At 39.8% G+C, this 23,743-nt stretch overlaps 1 protein-coding gene and 1 non-coding gene across 8 annotated transcripts in view; both read left to right on the top strand.

Annotated features, from left to right (window-relative positions):
* Positions 1-23,743, top strand: part of BCL11A (BCL11 transcription factor A) — a 203,951-nt gene that overhangs the window by 24,043 nt on the left and 156,165 nt on the right. The gene's annotated exons all lie outside the window — the stretch shown is intronic.
* LOC113418080 (U6 spliceosomal RNA) lies at positions 19,199-19,305 on the top strand. The gene has a single exon (XR_003371711.1). It is a non-coding gene; the product is annotated as a U6 spliceosomal RNA (small nuclear RNA).

The following is a 23,743-nucleotide window of genomic DNA, read 5'->3' as shown; positions in this document are numbered from 1 at the left end:
GAATAACACACTAAACCATTAAAATTTATTAAAATAGCAGCAAATGTGGAAAAAGGTAACTTAATCATATTGAAATCATAGTATTCAGTTTTCCTTATACTTTTTTAAAAAGAAACCTGTAAATAGAATCCTGATGGAGGTTCTCTGTCAGGGATATACATGCCTATAAGATTTAAATATCCTAGAAAGTCTAGAATCCTTCCAAAAAGAAATATGATGTGGATACAACTTCAGAAATTTTGAAAGACTCTCCAGATATCCCCCTGCAAGTGTTTGTCTTTTGTTTTTAATCCAATTTCAGTTTATTCCTTCACAACCCTTCAAAATTAGCCTTTTGATATCATATGGTAAAGAAATGAGAATTGTAAAATAAATAATTCTGGCATAAACTGAATGACAGTTCACTTTGAAGGAAAACAACTATTCTCATAATATGTAGCTCTTAAAACTTGAGCTTGGTGTACGATATCACATTTACCTTAATGTTACAGCAGTATTTTGTTATTCTTCTCTGCAACTACCTTTTTAATTTGGAGGGCATTTCTGCAAGCCAGTGTTTTTAACCCTGTACTGATTTAGTATTGTTTATTATGCAGAAGGCTAATAAAGGAATTATTGTGCTTATACATATTAACCAGCTGCTTAATAATTGTTTGAAGTTACAATTGATCCCCCCCAAAAACTATGATCCGTTTTTGAAGTCACAGTGACGTCCCACAAACCGCCAATTAGAAAAAAAATGGGTTTACTTAGCATTTGAAGTGTTTGCTTAACAACTGTAGTGTTGGCTTAATGCCACCAAATATGTTAAAAAAATCAGGTCCAGTCACACAATGCCTTGACTTAACTACTGCAACAATTTATGACCATAATTCTGGGCTCAGTTATGGTGGTAAGTCAAGGACTACCTATTGTTACAGATACCTGGATTAAAATAGAAAAAAAATGAAGTTTGCTTCATTCCCTTGTTTGTAGGATTAAAAGGCATAGACATGCACTCATTTGTGAAGAGTATTTAACTATCAATATACTTTTTTTTAGATAAAGATTTTTATTTTTAAACACAAACATACACATACAAAAACATAAAATCCTCTTCCATTTTATATACATACAGTGTGTCAGTTGGTTACGTATATTTTGTGCTATGCTTTTGTAGTCATTTCACAATTTATATCAATCTTCACATTGTCAAACTAACATATGTTTATATATTGATCATCATTGATTAATCATCATTGATTAATCATCCATGACTAAACTATTTATTCCATCATTTTATACGAGATGTTGCACATTTTATCTTAAAATTTATGTTATACTTTCAACCAGTGGTTATATATATCTGTATTATGTTTTATATCAATCTATTAGATTTCTATCACAAAATTATCTAGTTTATTATATTACCTAGTTTATTATATTACCATGCCTTTTTATCCAACCATTAATAAAACAAATCCCATATCATATAAAATTGCTTATCCTCCTGTTCTCTAATTTCAAATGTCAGTTTACTCGTTTCAGCACAGTCCATAATTTTTTAACTACCAGTATACTTTAGGACTTAAATTTTGAATTGATTTAATTATAAGATTAATTGCCTAAACTTTTAGTCAAACAATAGAAGGCAAATTTTAAATAAATGTAGGTAATTTTAATTGATTGCCATGAGAGTATTTTTGGTTTCTTGTTTTAAAACTAGTTTAAACCAATGATAATATGATGGGTACTTTAAAACATAATGAAAATTGGCAAAAACTAACCTAGCATGCATTTATTAAATTATAATTTATAATTCTTTCAGTATTTCAAAAGGGCACTTATATTTATTCTTTTATTATAAGTGGATGTATTTAAATTGATTGTTTAATATGTGAAAAGGCAAGTTCTTCCAACATTAAAAGTTCTTCAATAAAGCATATGGTTGTAAAGGATTGATTCGAAAATAATTTTCCATTGATATTTTTACTTTCAAACACCTGTTGAAATAAAAATAGCTTGTGTTGCTTCAGAAGATATTAAGATTTGCACTTTACTGAATATGAGGTATGAGTCACATAGTGCTGGGGGAAAAATAAACCTCTTGTAGTGAAATATGTCACAGATATTTGAATTTGCTTTTTCATCTAGGCTCAGTTGTCAGTAAGTACAATATTTTTGGAATTATTACTAACCCCTCTGTCACTGGAGGGCATTAATGATAAGCATGCAAACTCAGTGAGAAGACTGATATTAAAAAAAACCATGACTGAACCCCCTGTTTAGTAAATTATTTGGGGATAGTGTTTGAACTAGGTTTTTCACATTCATTGTAGAAAATTCTGAGCACTGTCAAAAGTTTTTTTAAGACCCAACAATCCCTATTTAATGTATGGGAAGCAGCATTATTAAGAGATTATTCTAAAGTTTAGATTTGTATTTTAAGATAAAACTATTGTTATATTAGGTGAAATTATAACAAATTTTAAAAGGTACTGCTTCATAAATTTAACAATTAAAAACAATATTTTAGAAGAAATTATATATGTGGTTTAAAAACTTAAGGGAACTTGTAGAGCAAGATCTGTGTTGAGCAATGCATGTGCTAATACTATAACTGCCTTCCATTCTGCAGCTTGCAAAGTATCTATCAGCATCTGCTGTTAAATATTGACAGGATTCATTTTTATTTTAAGCAATAGAACCCAAAATAATAAATGTAACTGATTAACCTTTCTTACTGATGATTAATATATTTTAATGTTTTTCATTCAAAAATAAAGAAGTTTCTTTTTTTAATGTTATTCGTTATACTCATAAATATATGCTTTTATTTCTATCTTTTCTAGATCAATTTGCCTTGCTTTCTTTTTAATGAAGAAAGCTTGTTCTCATTTTGTTTTTAAAATTGGTGCCAGTGCACATTGACAGTAATTTTATAATACAGTTAATACAGTATTTACATGGAAAATGCAGCTAGAAGGGAGAACAACTTGGTGGGAAGTGGAGGTGGCAGAAATTTTCTTAATCTGTTCTTGGAAAGTAGCTCACAATATCACTCATAAGCTGTTTATGTTGCTTTTGATAAATTACCGTGTTTAAAAGCATGATTGGCACTGAAAGGTTTAGGTTTTTGAATAAAATCTTCCAAATTGTTTTTATTCTCTCTCTTCAGTGCCTTTAAGCATGGCTTAGAAGCCTCTTAAAGTTGTATTGCAGTCTGGAAGATAGAATGATTTTGCATTAAAAGAAGGAGAAGAAGGAGAAAACCATAGGAAGAAAAACCCTTTTTGCTTTTTTGACGAATCTTCCTGATAATTTGCTAAAGCTCATTTGAATTTTAAGCACTTCTTTAATCTTCAAAGGCTAAATTGCTTTATGAATATGCATGGTGTGGGCAGACTTTAGTTCATTACCTAGTTGTAAATTCTAATGACCATTAGGTCCTTGCAGTAATTGCGAATTGTTTTGCATTTTTGATTGGCCTATTAACATGTGCAGTCTGCACACATCAGGCCAAACTGTCAGGCTGCTGAAGGAAGGAAAGGGGGAGAGAGAAGGGGAGGGGGGGAAAAGGTGAAAATTGTTTATAGCACTAAGATTCTTAGATTTTTTTTTTCAATCTCAGAAAATTGATGATGTAGAAAAAAAAATTAAAGCAGTGTTTTCAGCACCCCCTTTCTCAAGATTGAAAGTTCACCAAGAGATTTGACATATTTAATTTACATGATGACTTTGCACTCCTTCATTAATGCAATTTGCATATGAAGCTGTTGTTAATCACTTTTGATCATGTTTTGTGTATTAGCTGCCTCAGTAGCTCTTCTCCCTTGGATGCTCTAGTCGAATGCAACAAAATGATGCCTTCTTTCTTGCCAAGTTTCCTTTAGTGAATTGAGGAATTCGATGTGTAACCTGGAGTAATTAAGTATATTTTATCTATTCTCTTTTAATGTTAAGTATAGTTTGTGGAAGTGTAGAATTAAATTGCTCCCATTTGGGGGAGACATTTCTTTTAACAAATTTTAGCCATATCTTCACACAGTCATCATGTACATACTTTTTCTCTTAAGTGAAAAAGGTATATTGGCATGAAATATATCTACCATCTCTCCCTCTTGAGTGACCTGGAACATGTAAAATGCATTCTCTTTTTTTATTCATATAATATGTTAAAATCTTAGCTGCTGCAAGTGTGGAGATGTTATACTATAATATTTGGAATACAGTGCATTGCATTTCTTTCTTGCTCTTCTTTCTGCATCTGAGATTCAGGGCTTAAGTGTAAGAAATAAGGAATAGGTTTATGTATAGGAAGGGGGTAAATGCCCTAAACCGAGTAAGACCATTAGTTTGTCTACCACAGAATTCTTTTCACAGTGGGCAGTAATAGCTTGTGAGGATTGAAGTCTGGGGTTTATTACAGTCCTAGTTGGAGATGTAGGTGAACCAGAATCCACCTTCATTTAAAATGGGAACTTGTTAATTTGTGGGAGTGAAGTGGCCTCCAATGTATTGCAAATGTTTGGTTGTGTCTGGATCCCAAAAGTAAAGGCCAATTAAAGACCAAGATCCTGATCTGAGAGTATTCGAGAATGACTGTACAGAAGTAGATCATAGAGGCAATGGTCATTGTTTTCCATGTCAGAAGCTAACATATGTTGTTGCAGACAGGTCTCACATGGCCAGCAACTATCTTGCAAAAGGGCCAAGCTAGACACATTTAGTCAGTAGTGGGAGGAAGATGGGCAAGATCAGCTGGAGATGGCATGGGTGGAGGAGGGCAGGGTGGCAGAAAGCCGGGCATGGGAGTTCAGGGCAAAGCACAGGGTAGTGGGGCAGTGGAGTGCAGAGTGACCAAAAGGGCAGAGATAGAGGAGAGATACACAGGTAGGCAGGATTTGAAGTGTATCCTGAAATTGTAAATGGGCTGGTTGTCAAGCAACCAAATTTTGAACATGTGAACATAGGGGCAATACAGTGGATTTAAATTTGAGGGCTGGGTGTAAGTGCCATTCATTCAGCAATTTTGTAACTTTAAAGGATTGTTGAATGGGAATGGCGAGGACTATCTATATTTGATGTTCCTCAGTTGAGAAGATCAGTAATAGCATTTGAGTTTTTGTAAAATCTGATGCTTGCTGCTGTTCAGTGCTTTGTTACCAAGGACAAAGAACTGATGTAGAAAGGGAGCTGAAAAGTTCAGCACTGCTGACTCTGGCAGACAGGCAATAGTTTTCAAGGGTTTAAATAAGTATTTCTTAGCTTAATAATAAACTGAAACAGTTTTATACAGAGTATTTCCTTATCTGATAAGCTACAGCTATTCCCCCCATTTCAGTTGTGTGATGGTGGTGAAACTGAACAGTTCGTATGATCTATGTGACAATCTTATATCATTTCCTAGAATTTGCTATAGCATCCTGAAAAGCATTCCTGGAAAGTAGACACAGTAGAATGTTTATAGATCACAGGTTTATGAATTTACAGATAGGAAACAAAGAGTGCTACACAGTCTGGGTATTTTGTACTAATCATTTCAGAAGAAATCTGGCTATGTATATATATTTATTATATAGAAAGCTGTTTCCTTCATTTCAATGGATAAGAGACAAGGTGTTTCTTCAGTGTATCAGCACCTCAGCCCCCAGAAAAGGTTACTGATTCAGGATTGGGTATAAACTATCAGAATTTTGTTGGTATGGAAAATCTACTCAGAAAAAAAATTGTGCATGTGTGTGGCTGTATAAATTTGATTAGTAAACTTTTAAATAAATAAGTGAGGAACCAAGAATTTCAAAAATTGAATTGCTTAAGTTAATCCCACTTGATATTTATTTATTCTGTTTATCCATTATTTCCCTACAAAATAGACTCTGACTAAGGGGTTATGCCAAAGAGTAACACTTCTTGCTTGTCTAGATGCCTCAACAGCTAACAAAAGGGATGAATGCTAAAATATATTGTAGGTTCTTGCAGCTTGTATGAAGTACTATGGGATACATGTGAAGTGTAAGTAAAGGTTTGTTCTGTGTTTGAGGAATAATTACAGACGTAAATGCAAGAAAGAGAAGGCATTTAAATTCTTCTTTGGGGTTGCCTTTTTAATTCTTCCATGTAATTTTTGTTCAGTTCTTCAGAATGGTTGATAAAATATTGACAAGGCACAAAGTTTTCATGGAAAGCAAAATTTGTAAAGTAATTATAAAGTGGACAGGCAACTTAATAATTATAGCTTTGATAGTTTTGAATGTGGCTCCTTTTTCTAGTTTTGCCATTGATTTGGGATAAAGGGAGTTGTAATCCAAAAATGAAAGAGACCATATTTTTATTCCTATTGTTGAAACATCTACTTTCCATTAGTAATTTAGAACTTCCATAAGTATAACTAAAATAATAATGAATCAAGGCCAGTGCTTTTGAATTAACTGTGGCGTATATTTTTAAAATCACTCCAACATTTTGTTTAACAATAAATCTCCTTTTCTCCCTATCTCCCCCAATTTACAATTGAGTGAGTTTAAAAACAAAATAAAAATTTCACATCAAGAAAATCAGAACTAGATACTGTGACAAAATTATGGAAATTAGCTAGATTTGCATGTAATTGCATATTTTTGCCTAATTTGTTCTGCTTCCAAGATTCAGATGCTGAAATATTTATGCCGTGGACTGTGTTTAAAGTAAGAATGCTGTTGGGTAAAATAAGGATGAAAGAAGGGATGTGGAAGAAGTTGGAACTGAGAAGAGTTATGAGATGGGGTGTAGCAGTCTTATGAGAAATGATTTACATTGAGTAGTGGTTTGCCATTTTTGGAGTTTAAAAAAAAATGACTAGATTGATAATCAGACTGACCTAATATGCCACTTTAAAAGTTCTTAATTTTCTGACCTACACAAGAAATCGGAAATGGAAGGAAAGAAGGTAAATATCTATGTAGTTATGTGTTAAATTGAAAAAGTGGGCAGAATTTTTCTTCCTATACAAACTTGGAAATACAAACTTGGAAACACCAAGTTAAAATGTATAAGACTGTAGAAAGCTATGATTGGCTATAGGAGCAGACTTTGAGTTATTGATATGTAGTATTCAAAATGTTTTTAACAAGTTTTCCAATTTACCTGAGAGGCTAGAAGTCCCAGAAATATTCATTCATTCATTCATTCATTCATTCATTTTACTGAATTTTATGCAAGATTCTGTTTATATCTTTAGAGTATTGTTTTTACTGCTGCTGAGAAGGGGCAATGATTTACCTGAGACACTCTTTCTCATTCAACTGCGAGAGTCCAGAACAGGGTAGGCTCCGCCTCCTCGTCATGTGACTGAGTCTGCCAACTTGTTAATGTTGCCTCCATTGCCATGGTTACCCCAGCTTTCAGCAAAGGGATCTTGACAGACGTGTGGTGTTCTGAAAAATATTAAGACATCCTTCTCCTCCCCCCCCCACTACCAGACCTCTTCAGGGTGGGCCTGGAGTCTCTCGCAATCAAACAAGAAAGGGCATCTCAGGTAAACCAAAGCCCCTTCTCTGTTGCGGCCTCTTTACGAGCCTGCCAGTGAGAGTTGAATGTTACTTGGACAATATTTTAATTCAATCATCCTCGGAACTCACTGCCAGGAGAGACCTTCAAATTACTTTGCAGGTTCTGCAGTCGCATGGATTTTCAATAAATATCAAGAAGAGCCATCGGCGTCTGACCAACCAGCTTCTCCATTTGGGAGCGGTCATAGACACAGTGTCCTGCGAAGTTTTCCTGTCTCCAGATCATCAACAGATTTTGCAGTCCTTAGCCAAGCAGATCCGGCAACAGCGAACAGTGCCCCTGTCTCTTCTGTTTCAGCTCTTGAGCAAGATGGTGTCTTGCATATTCATCGTCCTATGGGCAAGACTTCATGCCTGGTCATTACAGTGGTTCCTTCTGCCCTACCAAAGGTCAGGCAGGAGCCACTCTGCCATCAAGGTTTTGGTCCCTTGGTTGGTTCTCTGATCTTTCCGGTGGTGGCAGTCTTCTGCCATCAACAGAGGACAGTTTTTCAAGGAGCCTAGCAGGGTGGTTGTCACCACAGATGCCAGTCTCTATGGTTGGGGAGCCCATCTCCAATTGGAATTGGCTCAGGGTCAATGGTCTCAGTTCAACAGCACTCGACCTATCAATTGGCAGAGCTCAGGGCGATTAATCTGGCTCCATCATTATCAGGACACAGATCCCCATCACTTTGCCCCAAAACTGCCTGAGTGGACTGAGTCAAAAGCTGGGGTAACCGTGGCAATGGAGGCAACGTTAACAAGTTGGCAGACTTAGTCACGTGACGAGGTGTCGCTTACCCTGTACAGGACTCTCGCAGTAACGGAGAATGCTATGCCAAAAAGTTGAATTTTACAACCTATACATAAAAATTTGCAAATATTATCTAGTAGTTATTTTGCAAAGTATATTATACTCCTGTTCATCATAGGAAAGGCCAAAGAAAGCTATAGAAGGTGTTGGAATGGGTGCTTTACAACTTAGGATCTGGTCTAGACTTTCATTAGTGTTGTAAACTGCCCAAAGTTGCCTTGTCGCAGGATAGGCATAGGCAATATTAAACAAACAACAAACAAAATGATTTTAACAGTGTTTGATACATTTTTAAAGCCTAGTAGTTGCTTGATCACACCTAAGTGGAATTGGTTCATGTGATGAAAAAAGTAGAAGAAATGGATAAATGGGCAAAATATTGGATTATTTATTCAACATTTGTTCTCTTAAAAAGAAAAAAATAAATGTATCTTTGGACACTTAAGTTTAAACTTAATAGATTTAGCTCCTCATTATTTAAAAATTGCTATAGTATGCCTTTAATAAAACCTTTAAAAAGTCTCTTAGATGAGTCCATTGAGAGTGGTCATAGGGTGCAGTATCATCACTATATTGAAGATACTCAGTTATATATCTCCATTGCTAGACAACCAAGTGACCATGACCTGTGCCCAGAGGTTGTGAGGATATGGCTAAGGGACTGCCTGACCTGGAGAATATCTGCCGTTTCACCAGATCTGAAAAGGTGGGCATCTTCCAGATCTTTTCTTTTAAATGCTGCCCCTTAATGAGACCTGGAGAGCCTTCTCAGTGGTTTCTACCTTTTCTCCTGAAATTCACAAACCAATACTCTTCTTGCCTTCCAAACAGCCATGAAAGCCCTGGCTTTTCCCACAAGACTTGGAGTAGTGTGAGGCAAGCCCAGAAAAGCACTAAAGGTTTTTTCCCCTGAATCTGTGTGTATGTGTTGCGCGTGGAGGTATCGGAAGTCGAGAGGTTCATTATCATTTTTGTCTCCTCCTCCAAAATATCTCTTTTCTTCCCCCTCTGTCCTCAATCACAGCAATTGTGTAAGTCCAAATATTTTGAATCTGTTTTCTGAATAGATCTTCTGTCATTTACCATATCAAGTACTTTAGGTTATTCCACATTTTCTGCTGATCATAACATCAAATACTTAGGTGGTCCAAAACAGGAGTCTCCAACCCCTGGTCCATGGACCAGCACCAGTCTGTAGCATTCCAGAAACCAGGCTGTACAAACAAGTGAAGCCCTATTCATGGTATTCAGGCAGCACACGAAATAATATCTCTCCGGTCTGTGGAAAAACCTCTCCATGGAACCGGTCCCTGGTGCCCAAAAGGTTGGGAGCCGCTAATCTAAAACAATTAATGAAAATGAGAAGGAGTGACTATTTTACAAAAAGCATAAATTTGCTGTTTTGACAAGAATGCTTGGTGTTGCTTTTTTGGCACTCTCAGCCATATTTTTAAAATGCATCAACAATAATACGACCTCCCCAAATAGGAAGACCCACCATGTTTTCTAGGCATAAAATGAAATTAAGCCCCTACCCCCAAATTTAGGCCTATTTTAAAACATGCAAAATGGGGGGAGGGGTGGGGGGACTTGCCGTTAGGAGCGCCCCGTGGGCAGCAATTCCTTGCCACCAACTGCTCCTAATGGGCGATCATGGCAGAGCGCGGAGAGCTCCCTACTCCTGCCAAGCACCTTTGCAGAAGACCCAAGACCTTCAGCGCCCGCCACTGTTGATTTCCCTTCTGCCCATGCTGCCGCCGCGTTTGGAGCTGCCACTTCCATGTTTGGAGCACCACTGCTGTTTGGACCACTGCTGCCGTTTGGAGCTGCCGCTTCTGCATTTGGAGCTGCTGTTGCTTTTGGAGCTGCTGCTTCCGCATTTGGAGCTGCCGCCGCGTTTGGAGCTGCCACTTCCGCGTTTGGAGCACTGCCGCTGTATGGAGCACCACCGCCATTTGGAGTGCCGTCGCCACTCCAAACATGGCGGCAGCTCCAAATGCGGAAGTGGCAGCTCCAAACATGACGGCGGTGCTCCAAATGGCAGCGGCACTCCAAACACGGAAGCGGCAGCTCCAAACATGGTGGCGGTGCTCCAAATGGTGGCGGCACTCCAAACAGAGAAGTGGCAACTCCAAATGTGGCGGTGGTGCTCCAAATGGCGGTGGCACTCCAAATGGCAGCGGCACTCCACACACGGAAGCGGCAGCTCTAAACGTGGCGGCGGAATGGGCAGAAGGGAAAGCAACAGCGGCGGGTGCCAAAGGTCTTGGGTCTGCAGCAAAGGTGTTTGGTGGGAGTAGGGAGCTCTCTGCGCTTCGCCATGATCACCTGTTAGGAGCGGCTGGTGGCGAGGCTGCCCGCGGGGCGCTCTAGATAAGGATGCAAGGGGGGGAATTAAGTCACCTCTGAAAAGACGGCCTAGCTGTTTTTTCGGGGCTCAAAAAAATATAAGACCTGGCCTTATTTTATGAGAAACACGGTACTTGCTGATATTCAGTTGTGAGCATATTTAATTTTTGTGTGTGGAATACAAATAGTTTATGTGAATTTTTGAGGTTATAAAATGAAACAATGGGGTCCTTCTGTGAGTTCTAAGTCTTTTTTGTGGATAGATATGCAAGGTTCTCTTCTTTCTGGTTTCCTAACCTTACTCTGATAGCATCCAAATGTATGTGTAATTGATTTAATATATGTGAACATTTTCATAATGTAATTTATCAGTAAATTATGACAATAATGGATAAACTGGATAAATACCAAATGTTAATAAAACACAATAATTTTAAAAATAAATGTACTGTAATTCAAATATTTATCAAAAAAATATGTATCATTTGCCTTCTGTTATAAGGCAACTAATCTAACCTTATAAAATGCAGACATTTCTTTCCTTCAACATTTGCAAAGCAGATACTTAAGGCTTTTATTTTTGAAACATGTAGTATATTTATATGTAAACATTGATTGCTATTTGCCCTTTGCTGAAATGCAATGGCAAAAATTGTATAAAGTCTTTGAAAGTAGAATAAAGGATTTCATTTCTTCAAGAGTCTTAAAATAAGTACAGCATTGTTTCAGAAACTGTTTTAAAGTGTTATGATATTCTCAATAAAACATTAGTAAGCAGATATTGTTTTGTTTCTGAATAAATGTACAATTATGTAAAATCTAGTTTATTCGAGACAGTACAAAAATTATTCAAATGTCAAAGTTAAAAAAACCTGAATTTTATTTTCTTCCTTATTTTCCTTTTTATCCTCTGTTCTCCTATCTTCTGTTTCTCACCCTGAGTCTCTCAAAATGCTTATATAACATTTCTATGTTGATATCATGCTACTCTTATATATTTAGACTCCACGTTTAAAATATTATTTTAATTTCAAGGAGCAAGTTTTGCAATCACACTACTAGTATAGGTTGAAGCCAGGAATCCTTTTAATATTACTCTCTGCAATTTTTTTTTCCATTTCAAAGCTTTCCACAAGAGTTAGGCAGTAAGTATGAGGCCAACCCACATAATCACGGCAAACAGTTTTGAGGCAAAGCCACAATAATGAAAGACACATGAAATGAAATTTGATCAGCAGACATACTTCTATTCCAAGGAATTTCCTTTTGCCACTCACATACCAAAATTCTGTTACACACTGATTTCATGCAGTAGAATCAATTCAAAGGAACCATGGTGAAAAGAGTACAACCAAAAATAAAATAGCTAACCAAAATGATCTTGTTCTAAGAATTAATTGTTGAGTGACTATTAACTGATGCATATTTTATTGGAATTGGTATAATGTACAAGAAGTGAACTTCCTTAAAGTAAAATACAATTTCTGTTTTTCCAAAGGTGAACTAATGCATCAAATTAAATTTTAAAACTTAAAAAAATCTTTATCTGATAATTCCATTTTATCCTTATTTTTGTCTTAAATTCAACTAAAATGTAAATTATTTTCTGGTTTTAATTGGATTTAATTATTTCTTTGGGAGAAGATAGTTGGGAGGGGTGTTGATGGCATGCAGCTGTTCTGCTCTGAAACAAAGGATGTAGTGAAGGGAAAAAAATCTACCCCAATCTCCTCCCCTTATCCCCAAATGCTGGTTAATAAATATTATAAGGGATGCAAATTCTGAAAGGCAATTCATATATTGGATGGAAGGGTATGGAAGAGATAGAAACTAACCATTCTTTTGGGGCTTACTTATGAATGTGGAATAATTGTTGGCAAATAATTTCTTCTTTACTCCTGTGTGCTTTTAGAATATTTTTTCCCATAGAACCTGTATTTGAGCGATTAAGATGGGAAGATCAAACAATTTTAAGGCCAATTCTATTGCTTTAGGATATGTTATAAAGTTAGAAAAACGTAATGCTGCAGATTTTCTTCTAAACGAATAATCAAAATATTGTTCAAATAATATGCAGAATAGTATCACAAATATGTACCAATTTAGAGTTAGTACCATTAATTAGTGAAAATTACCTACTCAGATCCTACCATATATAAGTTAAATGTGACTCAAGTGGACAGATGTAGCTGCTCTAAGATTTTGAGATAGGATGGTAAGAGGTTTGCTTACATTGAATGTGATTATTGATCTTTTTAGCTGAGTATTGTCTACACTGACTGACAACCAGTTTTTCAGGTTTGGGGCTGGCAACAATAGGAATTGAATGGGCAAATGTTAGTGTGCAAAGGATATTTTGAACTTTACTCATTCTCATGGGATACAAAGGGCAGGGGTTGTTCATAAAAGTGTTTAGGCACACTGTGAGAAAAAAAAATACATTTTTGTATATGTGAACCTGATTGCATAGATCTTATAAGTGCCAAGCAGCCAATCTAAAATTATAGGTATTACCTTACAAGGACTAGATTGTTAAAAATGCATATATTTGGAAGGAAGACTACTTTTTTATTCAAATATTTACCCTTAATGTAGGAGAGTCATCTTGGATTTACTGACAATATACTGGGGTAATGGCAGTAGATAATGTTGTTTTCAAGTATTTATTTGGTGTGGGGAGGTGAAATTATATTAAATTCAAGGCTTTGTTTCTTTTGAGTAAACGTTAGCAATCACCTTCAATAGCAGCGTACGTAGAGTCTCAGACTCCCAATGGGAGATGATAATATTCTTCTTGAAATTTGTATTTTAAATTACTGTGTTATAGCTTAATGTCCAGTAACTTATTTTTAGAAAATGTGTTCCCTTGTTCTCAATCACAATTCCACAATATTATGTGAGTGTCTATACAGAATGTATTTTTTGTTATTCATGTGCCATTTCTTCATATACTGTGTGGATTCGTTGCATGTTTACAGTCAAGAGACACATGACTGTGAAAATGTAATTCCTCAATTCTTAAAATAATAAAAAATACAGTATACTAGCATAATATTTGATGTTCTGATGGCTAAAGCCACCAAAATGGGATTATCCTAAAATGTTAACATGAAAGAAACTTTGGGTGGATTTCCCTGTTTCGTTTTTTCTTTCCCTGAGCATTGTCTACTAGTGGCGAAAGGAACCACCAATTTGCTTTCCTGAGAGCTACTTTGATGTAGTGGTATAAGATACCAGGCTAGAAACTGGAGATTTTGATTCTATTCTTGTTTTATGCATGTTGAGTGATTTGAGATTATAGGTAGTCTTTGACTTATGACCACAATAAAGCCCAAAACTTAAGTTGCTAAGTGTGACAGTGGTTTTGCCACATATTATGACCTTTCTTGTTAAGTGAATTACTGCAGATATTATTATCATTATTATTATTTATTGAATTTATATTCACCCATGGCAACTCGAGGTGGCTTACAGAATGTAAAACCATATTTATTTATTTATTTATTTGATTTGTCAGTTTATCAAATGTATACATAGTGGTTGGGGATATAAAGAGTGGGAGGAGAGGTAGTACCGCCCCTACTAGGAAAGGGGGGGGGGGGGGTGGGGTGGGGGGTTGGGAGAGACAATGAGCGCCGTGGTTCCCGTTGGTTTGCTTGGGCGGTAGCGGTGGTTTTATATAGTAAGTCGGAGCCGGGAGGGGGGGGGTTCTTGTTGGGGGTGGGGGGGGGGGGTGGGGGGGGGGGGGGGGGGGGGGGGGGGGGGGGGGGACTGCTCGTGAAACGGGCTTTCCTGGTCAGTAGGATGTTGACTGTTTGTTTGGCTGCAATGTTTTTTTTGTTCTGGTTAGTTGGTACAGAGAAAAATAAATGATAAAAAACAATAAAAACTAACAAAAAGAATCAAATTAATAAAGTACAATATAACAAAATCTGGAATAAATAAATAAATCACCCCTACTCCTCCCCCCCCCCGCCCTGATGACAGCAGATCACATGAGCCATTTGATGGGCTCCATCCCACTCTGGGTTCCTCAGGCCTGCTGGCAGAACCAGGTCTTCGGTGCCTTCTGGAAGAGTATTAATGAGAGGGCCATTTTAATCTCTTGGGGAATGATATTCCAGAGAGAGGGAGCCACCACAGAGAAGGCTCTTCTTCTGGGTCCCACTAGGTGTATCATGGTTATAACATGGTTGTTAAGGGAATCTGGCTTCCCCATTGACTTTGCTTGTCAGAAGATGATCATATGACCCTACTGTGAAATATGAGTCTAAATATGAATCGGATGCCAAGTGTCTGAATTTTGATCAAGTGACCTTGGGGATGCTACAATGGTCATAAGTATGAAAATTGGTCATGTCACTTTTTTCAGGGTTGTTGCAACTTTGAACGGTCACTAAATGAACCCTTGTAAGTTGAGGATTATTTGTAATTGCTCTCCCTCAGCCTTAGGAAGAAGGCAATGACAAACCACTTCTGAAAATTTACCAGGAAAACTGCTTGGATTTGTCCAGGATGTCAAGAATGTCCAAAGGCACACAAACAGACGTACAAAACCTAAACTCTTTTTTAGTATGTGATGTGTCCGGGATCATGTTCCATCCTTGCCTTTTGGATCCCATAGAAGGAACAACAGGTATATTGTTTGAATGAACTTTGGATGTCAGGTTTAGCTATCTCTTTTTTGTTACACCGGTAAAACTCCCCTGTTTCACCTTATATTCCTCCTCCATACCTGTGACTTGTGAGTTAAGAGGTTCAGAAGAGGGCACCAATTGAAGTGGTAGGGAGTGATTAAGAAGGAGTGAGCTTCATCCTCAACTAGTGCTGCAAGGAAATGGCAATCTTGGCAGCAAATTACTATGGCCAGAAGAACACAAATATAGATGGCACAGAACAATAACATAGAAATAGGTATCATGATATTGCTTCCAAAGTAATAGATAAAAGGAGCAACCATGCAAAGCCACTTGTTTAATGTAGTGATAATAAATTGATGGAAAATCTGTAATGAACTTATCAGTAACAGAACCAGCAACCCTATTGGCAGAGCCAGATCTTTTTCCAGATTTAAGTTTATCTGTGCACTACAGGATTAGTGATAGATCACATTTAAAAAGTATTTCTAGTGCTCTTTCAGAACACTGCTAAACCCACATACGTAAGGAATTTATGGCCTGACAAGCATTTTGGAAGATGCTGTGCAAATAGATATGTCTGTGAAATTGAGGTGCATTCATTCCCACAATTCAGATTGAAATGGTCACAAGGGCAGACCCATCAAATAGAGGAGAGATGGAGTGTTGGTGCTTACCTGATACGCCCATTCTCTGGGATTTGTGAAGAGCAGGTATGGGAGGTGCTTCTGTCTCATTTGATAGGCTGAGCTGATTTCTGAGGACACTCCCCCTTGAGGTTCCTCCTTAGTGTCCCCAGTTTTGGTGAAGTCAAAGTGATAAGTTCATTGCTGTTCTCCTTCACCTTTGCTCTGTAAACTTGGCCGGAATTGGACCCACACAATATGGACTCTAGGTGGGGCTGGATGCTCTTCACAGCTTCCAGAGAATGGGTGTATCAGGTAAGCACCAACGCCCCTTCTCTGGATGAGCTGTTCAGAGCATCCAGGCATGGGACATACCAAAGCTGGCGTGTCCTACGGGAGGGTCTCCGTCTGGTTTGAAGTCTCCTTTTTTATGTGTGGACCTGTTGTAATACCCATTTCCCGAAGGCTGCTTCAGCAGAAAACGTCCAGTTTATAGTGCCTTATGAAAAGTAATGGCAAAGCCCACGTTGCTACCCTACATTTCTCCAGATGAGCTGTTCAGAGCATCCATTGTTTGGGATGATGCTTTTGTCGCTCGTTTGATAGGCTGGGCTTTAATTGAGAGGATGCTCCTCCTCCTCCACGGGACTCCTCCCTAGCGTCCCCAGTTTTTGCTCAGCCTTCGTGGATATAGGCAACTTAATTTCCTTTCCTTTGGCCGGAATAGCAAAGGCTTCAAAAGGAGACAACAAAAAGGTTTGCTTTTAAACTTTAAACAACTCCTTTTAGGCTTTTAGTTTCAATGAGTCAAGCAGCTCCCTACAGTATATAACTTGAGCCAAGGGAGCTCACCGTAGCTTCAGATAATGATCTCTCACCCCCAGGACGATCGGAGGTGATAATGCCTCAGCCGCATGGCTAACAACTCACATTACAATCTTTTCAAGCCGAGCCGCTACGATCGCCGCCGCCCATGCCCGACGGGAGAGGCTCCATTTTAAAAGGGTCCGAGGCTTTTTTCTCTCCCCTGGAACACTGTCTGGGGTGGGGGCATCAGCGCCCATCTGCCCCACCGCGCCTTTTTATTCAAGGGGAAACTGCAGTATCGACTCCCCACAAGGCGTGGAAGTGCTGCTGAGCCGATTTAACTCATTACGCACCTAAAGAGATAACGGCTGGTGCCATTGCAGACTCACTAACCATGCGGTAGTGATCTGCATTTTATTACTGGAACTGTGAGAGGCTTTTCTTTCCCCAAGCAGGGGTCTCCTTCCTGGAACCCGAGGGAAGTCACCCTAATACATTTGTGTGTGTGTAGATAGATAGATAGATAGATAGATAGATAGATAGATAGATAGATAGATGATATATAGAGAGATATAAATATAGATATTCAGATATAATTATTCTATTTTGGACCCTTATTCATTAAGGAGGAAACTGTTGGCTTATGCCCTCACAGAATTAAACAGCAGCACCACAGCGAGCACAAAGGCCCGTGTCCGCCTGTACAGGAAGCTGTCGCAGGCCTACATCTTATTTCAACAATGCCTCCTTTCTAGGCCTATGAGGTGTTCCAAATTTGGCAAGAATAGGAACAAGAATAATAATTCAATATTCTTACATAAGATTATACAAAACTTGGGAGCATTGTTTTAGGGTTCCCTGGCCATTGCTGGTTCAGGCCCCTGGGCGTGCCAACCGCCCAACATTTCAGCCTCATTAACAGTAAAATTTAATAAGCGGTCACAATGGCAAGTGGCAGTAGCTCAAGAGCCATGTCAAATTCTGAAAACAAATTGAAGCATTCTAAGTGTACCTCCTAAGCAGCAGAAAAAGACGCCAACAAGCGCCATAAGGTACTAGAAAAACACATGAAGAAGTTCATGTGGGAGGATGAAGAAAATTCTCAAACCTCATCTCCTCCAGGCCTACTTCGGCTCCAATCCCCCTCTGCAACCACCCCTGGATCTGTCTGTAATCCAGATGCAGCGCAGCTGCACAAGATCAGGTAGCCCATCTAGATCAGTACAAGTGTCTCAAAGTGCCTCTGTGGCCACATTGCTCCAACAGCGGCCAGATTCTGTCAAGATGATGACTTACCAGAAAATATCCCCACAAAGATGAGACTGTAGATGGAATTAGCAATACGCTAATGTATCTCTGCGGGGGTGCAGCATACTGCTCTGGACAACAACAGAGTGCTCATTATTGGAATTCCCTATAACTCTGGTCACTAAGCAGGACAGAGCATCCTTACCCTCAGGTATCTTTCCAGAGGAGATTCTGTAGTTTCAGATAATACTCCTGCAAGGTATATAGAAGAAGCAAGGGCTATTGATTGGGTGGAGTCAGAGGACTCAGAGTTCTCCTGCTCAAATTCTCAAATTCTAGTTAGATTCGCATTGGCTCACAATAAGAGGTGATGGTTGATGCTACATCTTGACGACTAAAACAACGCTGGCATCATTTTGTTTATAAGAATTCCATGGCATTATCTGTTGAGAGGCCACTTCCCCTCACAAGGATCTCCATGAGGGTCCAAGGGACATTTATGCCGTTTACGGACCTCTTTCTGAGGTTGACTATTGGGCTTCCTTTTTAAGTTGGCAGCCCTCACAGAATTCTAGCAGCACAGTAACAGCGAGCGCCAAGGCCTGTGTCCGCCTGGGCAGGAAGCTGTTGAGGGCCAGTGACTGCAGGATCACCCAATTGCAATACAGGTCCTGAAAGGTGTTCTCTAATTGGCCTCACAATTTGATTCCATATTCAGTCATCTAATTATGAGTTTGGTAACAGCACAACAATTTATGTTTGTAGCTGTGCACAGATATAACAAAAATATTATCAATAATAATATTAATGATATCAATATTATTATGAATAATAACATAATAACAAATTGAATTTACCAAAAAAAGGGGGGGAGAGATCAAATATCAAGAGGATTCCCTGTCTCTCTTTACATCAGTCCTCTGAACCAGTCAACAGCCCATTAATATCTCATACACATATAGATATATAGATATAGATATCTCACCTTGTGGGCTTTAAGTCAGAATCTTCAAGGGCAACCAAAAATACCCCCAGAGGACAATAAACAAACTCAAAGGAGGTCAAAATGTCCTAGAGAGACCTCTAAGGCAACAAAGGATGCCAAGAGATGCCACAATGCGTTAGATGAGCACATCTTTTAAAAAAAAATGCATGAAGGAGGTTGAACAGAAGTCTCAGTCCTCTTCCCCAGCCAGGCTGGTCCCAGTGCTCGCTTCTGCAGCACATATAGTAAAATTGGAATGATACAGAGAAGATTAGCATGGCCCCTGCGCAAGGATGACACGCAAATTTGTGAAGTGTTCCATATTTCACCTTGCCTCCATCCCTGTATCTCTCAGCGCCATCCAGGAGAGCCTCAGAGGGACCGGTTGAACCCAGGCCTTCAGCAGTGCTACTTGCCTAACAGACAGTTGTGGGACCATGCCAGAATTCCTCCTTTCAGAGGATATCCCTGACAAATTGAAGGCCTGGAGGGACATGGCAACCTGAAGAGGCATTGCAGCCGGGGTACAGTAGAAGTTGATGGCTAGGCAGCCTCCACAATCTGACCTCGATTCTCACTCGATTTAGTTACTATGCAGAACGGACCCTCATTACCAGCAAGTACCTCCTTCAGGGAAGTATTATATAATCCAGTTACACATTCACATGATGCACAGGATGAGGGAGAACGAGAGACCAGATAAACAGGTTGAGGAAGGGTCTACTCACGACAGTGACCAAAATCTGTCGGAGGTGGATCCCTTTAAAAAGGGGGGGCATGTCAGACATTGAAGGCATTAAGCCAGACCACCTGAAGGTCTGTTTCGCCCTCAGACTTTTTTTTCAAGTCTCTGTTGTTTCAAAAAAACAAAAAACAAAAACAAAAAAACTACTGCCTGCCTTGATATTCCATTCCCCTTGGCCCAACAATCATTACTGTAAGGGGGGGGGAGTGTCAGACGATTTAATCTTCTCCCAACCAATAATGTAAGAGGAAGTCATAACTGTCCCACAGAGGTTCTTGGATCTCGCCCAGAAACAAGGGGTCTCTTCAGTGGCGTATACCCCTCTTACAGGATATGATAGAAAAAATTTAATTTGGTTTTCTGATTCTGCTAAATTTCTCATCACCACGATAGTAGATAAAACAATAATGATATGTGTTAGGAAACAAAAGTTCTCTTCATTTCTTTTCAACCACTCACCATTGGGTGCAAGACCTCTTCCTCAATGACCAGTATGTGGCTGAGAGCACAATTCCCAAGTCCTATGAGACACAATCGCTTCCTGTACCCAGGGGCATCACTGCTCATTCGACCTGGAGCGCTGCGATGTTGAAAACATGGGACACAAGCGCCAATAGAGAAAATTTACAAGGCGACAACATGGGTCTCACCATAGCCTTTTATTTAGAAACTATTAGAATGATGTCTTCGCCTCTACGGAGGCTGCCTTTGACAGGAGAGTGTTACAAAGGGACCAAGAAAAAGGGGAATCCAAACCAGACGGAAGCCCTCCTGTAGGACACGCCAAGCTTTGGTATGTCCCAAACAATGGATGCTCTGAATAGCTCATCTGGAGAAGGGGCGTTGGTACTTACCTGACACGGCCTTTCTCTGTGAGCTGTGAAGAGCATCCATCACCACCCTTATTCATCTGGTGGGATGCTATTCCGGCCAAGTATTAGAAAGGGTGAAGGAGAAGAAATATTTCATCAATTCGACTTTGTCAAAACTGGGGACTCTAGGGAGGAGTCCAATGGAGGAGGAGGAGCATCCTCTCAATTAAAGCCCAGCCTATCAAACGAGCGACAGAAGCATCATCCCAAACAATGATGCTCTTCACAGCTCACAGAGAAAAGGCATGTCAGGTAAGTACCAACGCCCCATCTCATCGATCGGTGCTTGAGTAACCCAAGCGGCCGATGTTGCCGCACTCCTAGTTGAGTGTGCCATAATATCTGTAGGTACGGGCAATGCCTGAGTCTCATAAGTGTTTGCAATCATGGTTCACAGCCACCTGCCAACTGTCAATGATGTGACTTTTCTTCTTTGAGTAGAAGGTTGAAAGATGAACAGCATCTCTGTCTTCCTAAAAGACGCAGCCCTGTCTATGTAGATTCGGAGGGCACATTGTACACCTAATAGATGCCATTGTTGTTCTAGACCGTGAGATGGTCTAGGACACAAGTTGCGGAGTATCAACTCCTGTGCTCTGTGGAAGGCCGAATTAATTTTGGGAATGAAGGTTGGATCTAAGTGAAGGACAACTCTGTCAGAATGGAAAATGCAGAGATCTTGTCTCACTGACAGGGTGACTAGCTCAGAAATTCACCTTGCAGATGTTATCGCTACTAAGAACACCACCTTGTATGTGAGTAGGTGGAGACTTGTGGTTCCCAGAGGCTCAAAAGGTTGTTTTGTGAGTGCTGTGAGAACCTTGTTTAGATTCCAGGTAGGGTATCTGTGCACCACTGGGGTCTCAGGTTAGTGGCCCCACAGAGAAAATTGCATATTCTTGGGTGATGAGTGAGGGATCGTAGGTCTCCGCAGGGAATGACTGATGCTAAGGCCTCCACCTGTCTACGCAAGGTGGTTTGGTGAGAGTCCTTTGTCCAAACCTTCCTGGAGAAAGTCCAATATTTGCGCCACTGATGGAGAGGTGGGGTCTGTTTTCACCTTGTCACACCATCTGCAGAAGATATTCCAGGTAACGTTGTATGTACGGTTCATTGAAGGACGTCTGGCCACTTTGTTCGTAAAGATGACTTTATTGGAGAGCTTCTCTCCTTTCAGATGTATCTGCTGAAGTGCCATGCAACTAGATATCTCCGTTGAAGCGCCATACAGCCATTGTGGGTCCGGATGTTGAATTGAACCCTGTTTGTGCGAGATTCTGTCCGGCGGAATTCTCCATGGGTCTTTGATCGATAGATCCCTGAGGTCTGTGAACCATGGATGTCTGGGCCAACAATAGTTCCACTTTCTCCTCTAGAAGCTTCTGGACCACCATGGGAATCAGTGGGGGGAAGGAAAGGCATATAGGAGACCTTGAAGCCAGCAGCAGTGTAGAGCATTGACTCCCTCCGCTCCTTGTGTTGGAAATCTGGAAAGGAACCTCGGGAACTGTGCGTTGGGGGGTGAGGCAGAGAGGTCTATGATCGGTTGGCCGAAAAGAAGTGACATCTCCTGGAACAGTTTCAGGTGCAGGCACCACTTGGAATGGTTGACAGTGGCCCTGCTCAACCAGTCTGCCTGGATATTGGAGTATCGCGAGATGTGTTCTGCTTTGATGGAGTTTAAGTTCCTCTCTGCCCAGTGGCACAGTCTCTCTGTCTCATTAATGATTTTGAATGTGTGCCCCCCTGCCTGTTTATGTGGGCCTTCGTGGCCACGTTGTTGGTCAGGAGGAGGACATGCTGTCCCTGGATCAGTGGTAGAAATTTGCGGAGGGCCAGATGGGCTGCTTTCAATTCCAGCCAGTTTATGCTGCAGGTTTGTTCTGTCGTGAACCAATGACCCTCAGCTACAAGGGACTGATAATGTCCCCCCCCCATCCAAATAGACTTTTGTCTGTTGTGATTGTCTATGAGGGTCTTGAAAATATAGCACTTGTTGATGTTTGTTGTGGTCCACCAGTGAAGCGATATGAGAACCTTTGATGGAACAGTGACCTTGGATATGGCATTGCTCCTTCCTGACCATTGATATGGGAGCAGAAACCATTGTAGGATTCTGGCACGGAGCTGGGTCCAGGGAACAATAGAAATGCAGGAGATCATTTTTCGTAGCAGTTTGGATAATTGGGCAGGGGTACTTGTTTTAGAATTCTGACCTTGTTTGACAACTCCCTAATGTTACTCTGCCTATCCAGTGAAAGGGAAACCTTCCCTGCCACTGTATCAATAATGGCTTCCAAGTGCTGGAGACAAGTTGAGGATGTCAAATAACTCTTGGCCCAATTTATTGAAAATCCATGTTGTTGGAGAGCCTATAGGGTACTATCTCCATCTGTTGGCAGGATAATGACAAAATGAATATGTCATCGAGATAGCATTGTAGCTGGACTGGCTTACTTCTAAGATGGCCTGCTAATGCTGCCAGAACCTTTGTAAAGGTTCGGGGTGCTGACGCCAGGCCAAATGGAAGGGCTTTATACTCGTAGTGATGGCCATTCTAACAGAATCTAAGTAATCTGCTATGCAAGGGTCTGATAGGCATATGTATATATGCTTCTGCTAAGTCTATAGATGTTAAAACATCTCCCTGTCTGATGCTGAGGAATATTGATTGTAATGAGCTCATCTTAAACCACCTGTAGATCAGGAAGCGATTCAGGGGTTTTAAGTCTAGAATTGCCCTCCATCCCTCTGAACTCTTTGGAGCCACAAATAGATGTGAATAAAATCCTTGCCCTTGTTGCTCTGTCGACACAGGTTGAATTGCGCAGATATCCAGCAAATGCTGGATTGCTGTCTCCATAAGGGTCCTTTTGGTAGTATCCCTTGAAACAGGGCACTGCAAAAAGAAGTTTGGGTGTGTGGAGAGGAACTCTAGAGAGAGACCTGATCTTATGGTCTCTCTGACCCAGGCATCTAATGTTGTGGATTTCCATTGATCTGCAAATAGCCTTAACTGTCCTCCTATGGGAGAGTGGGGATGATACTATTTGGGGCGACAAAAGGACTTATTACCTCCCCCATGAAAGGGCCTTTTTGTCTGCCCTCCCCACCTATTTCTGTCACCAAAGTCAGATCTTTCTGCCTGC

The sequence above is a fragment of the Notechis scutatus genome, chromosome 1, assembly GCF_049901735.1.
Source record: "Notechis scutatus isolate UNSWTSFEM ecotype Mainland chromosome 1, rNotScu1.2, whole genome shotgun sequence".
Classification (NCBI taxonomy): domain Eukaryota; kingdom Metazoa; phylum Chordata; class Lepidosauria; order Squamata; family Elapidae; genus Notechis; species Notechis scutatus.
This window is presented reverse-complemented; position numbering and strand designations above follow the sequence as displayed.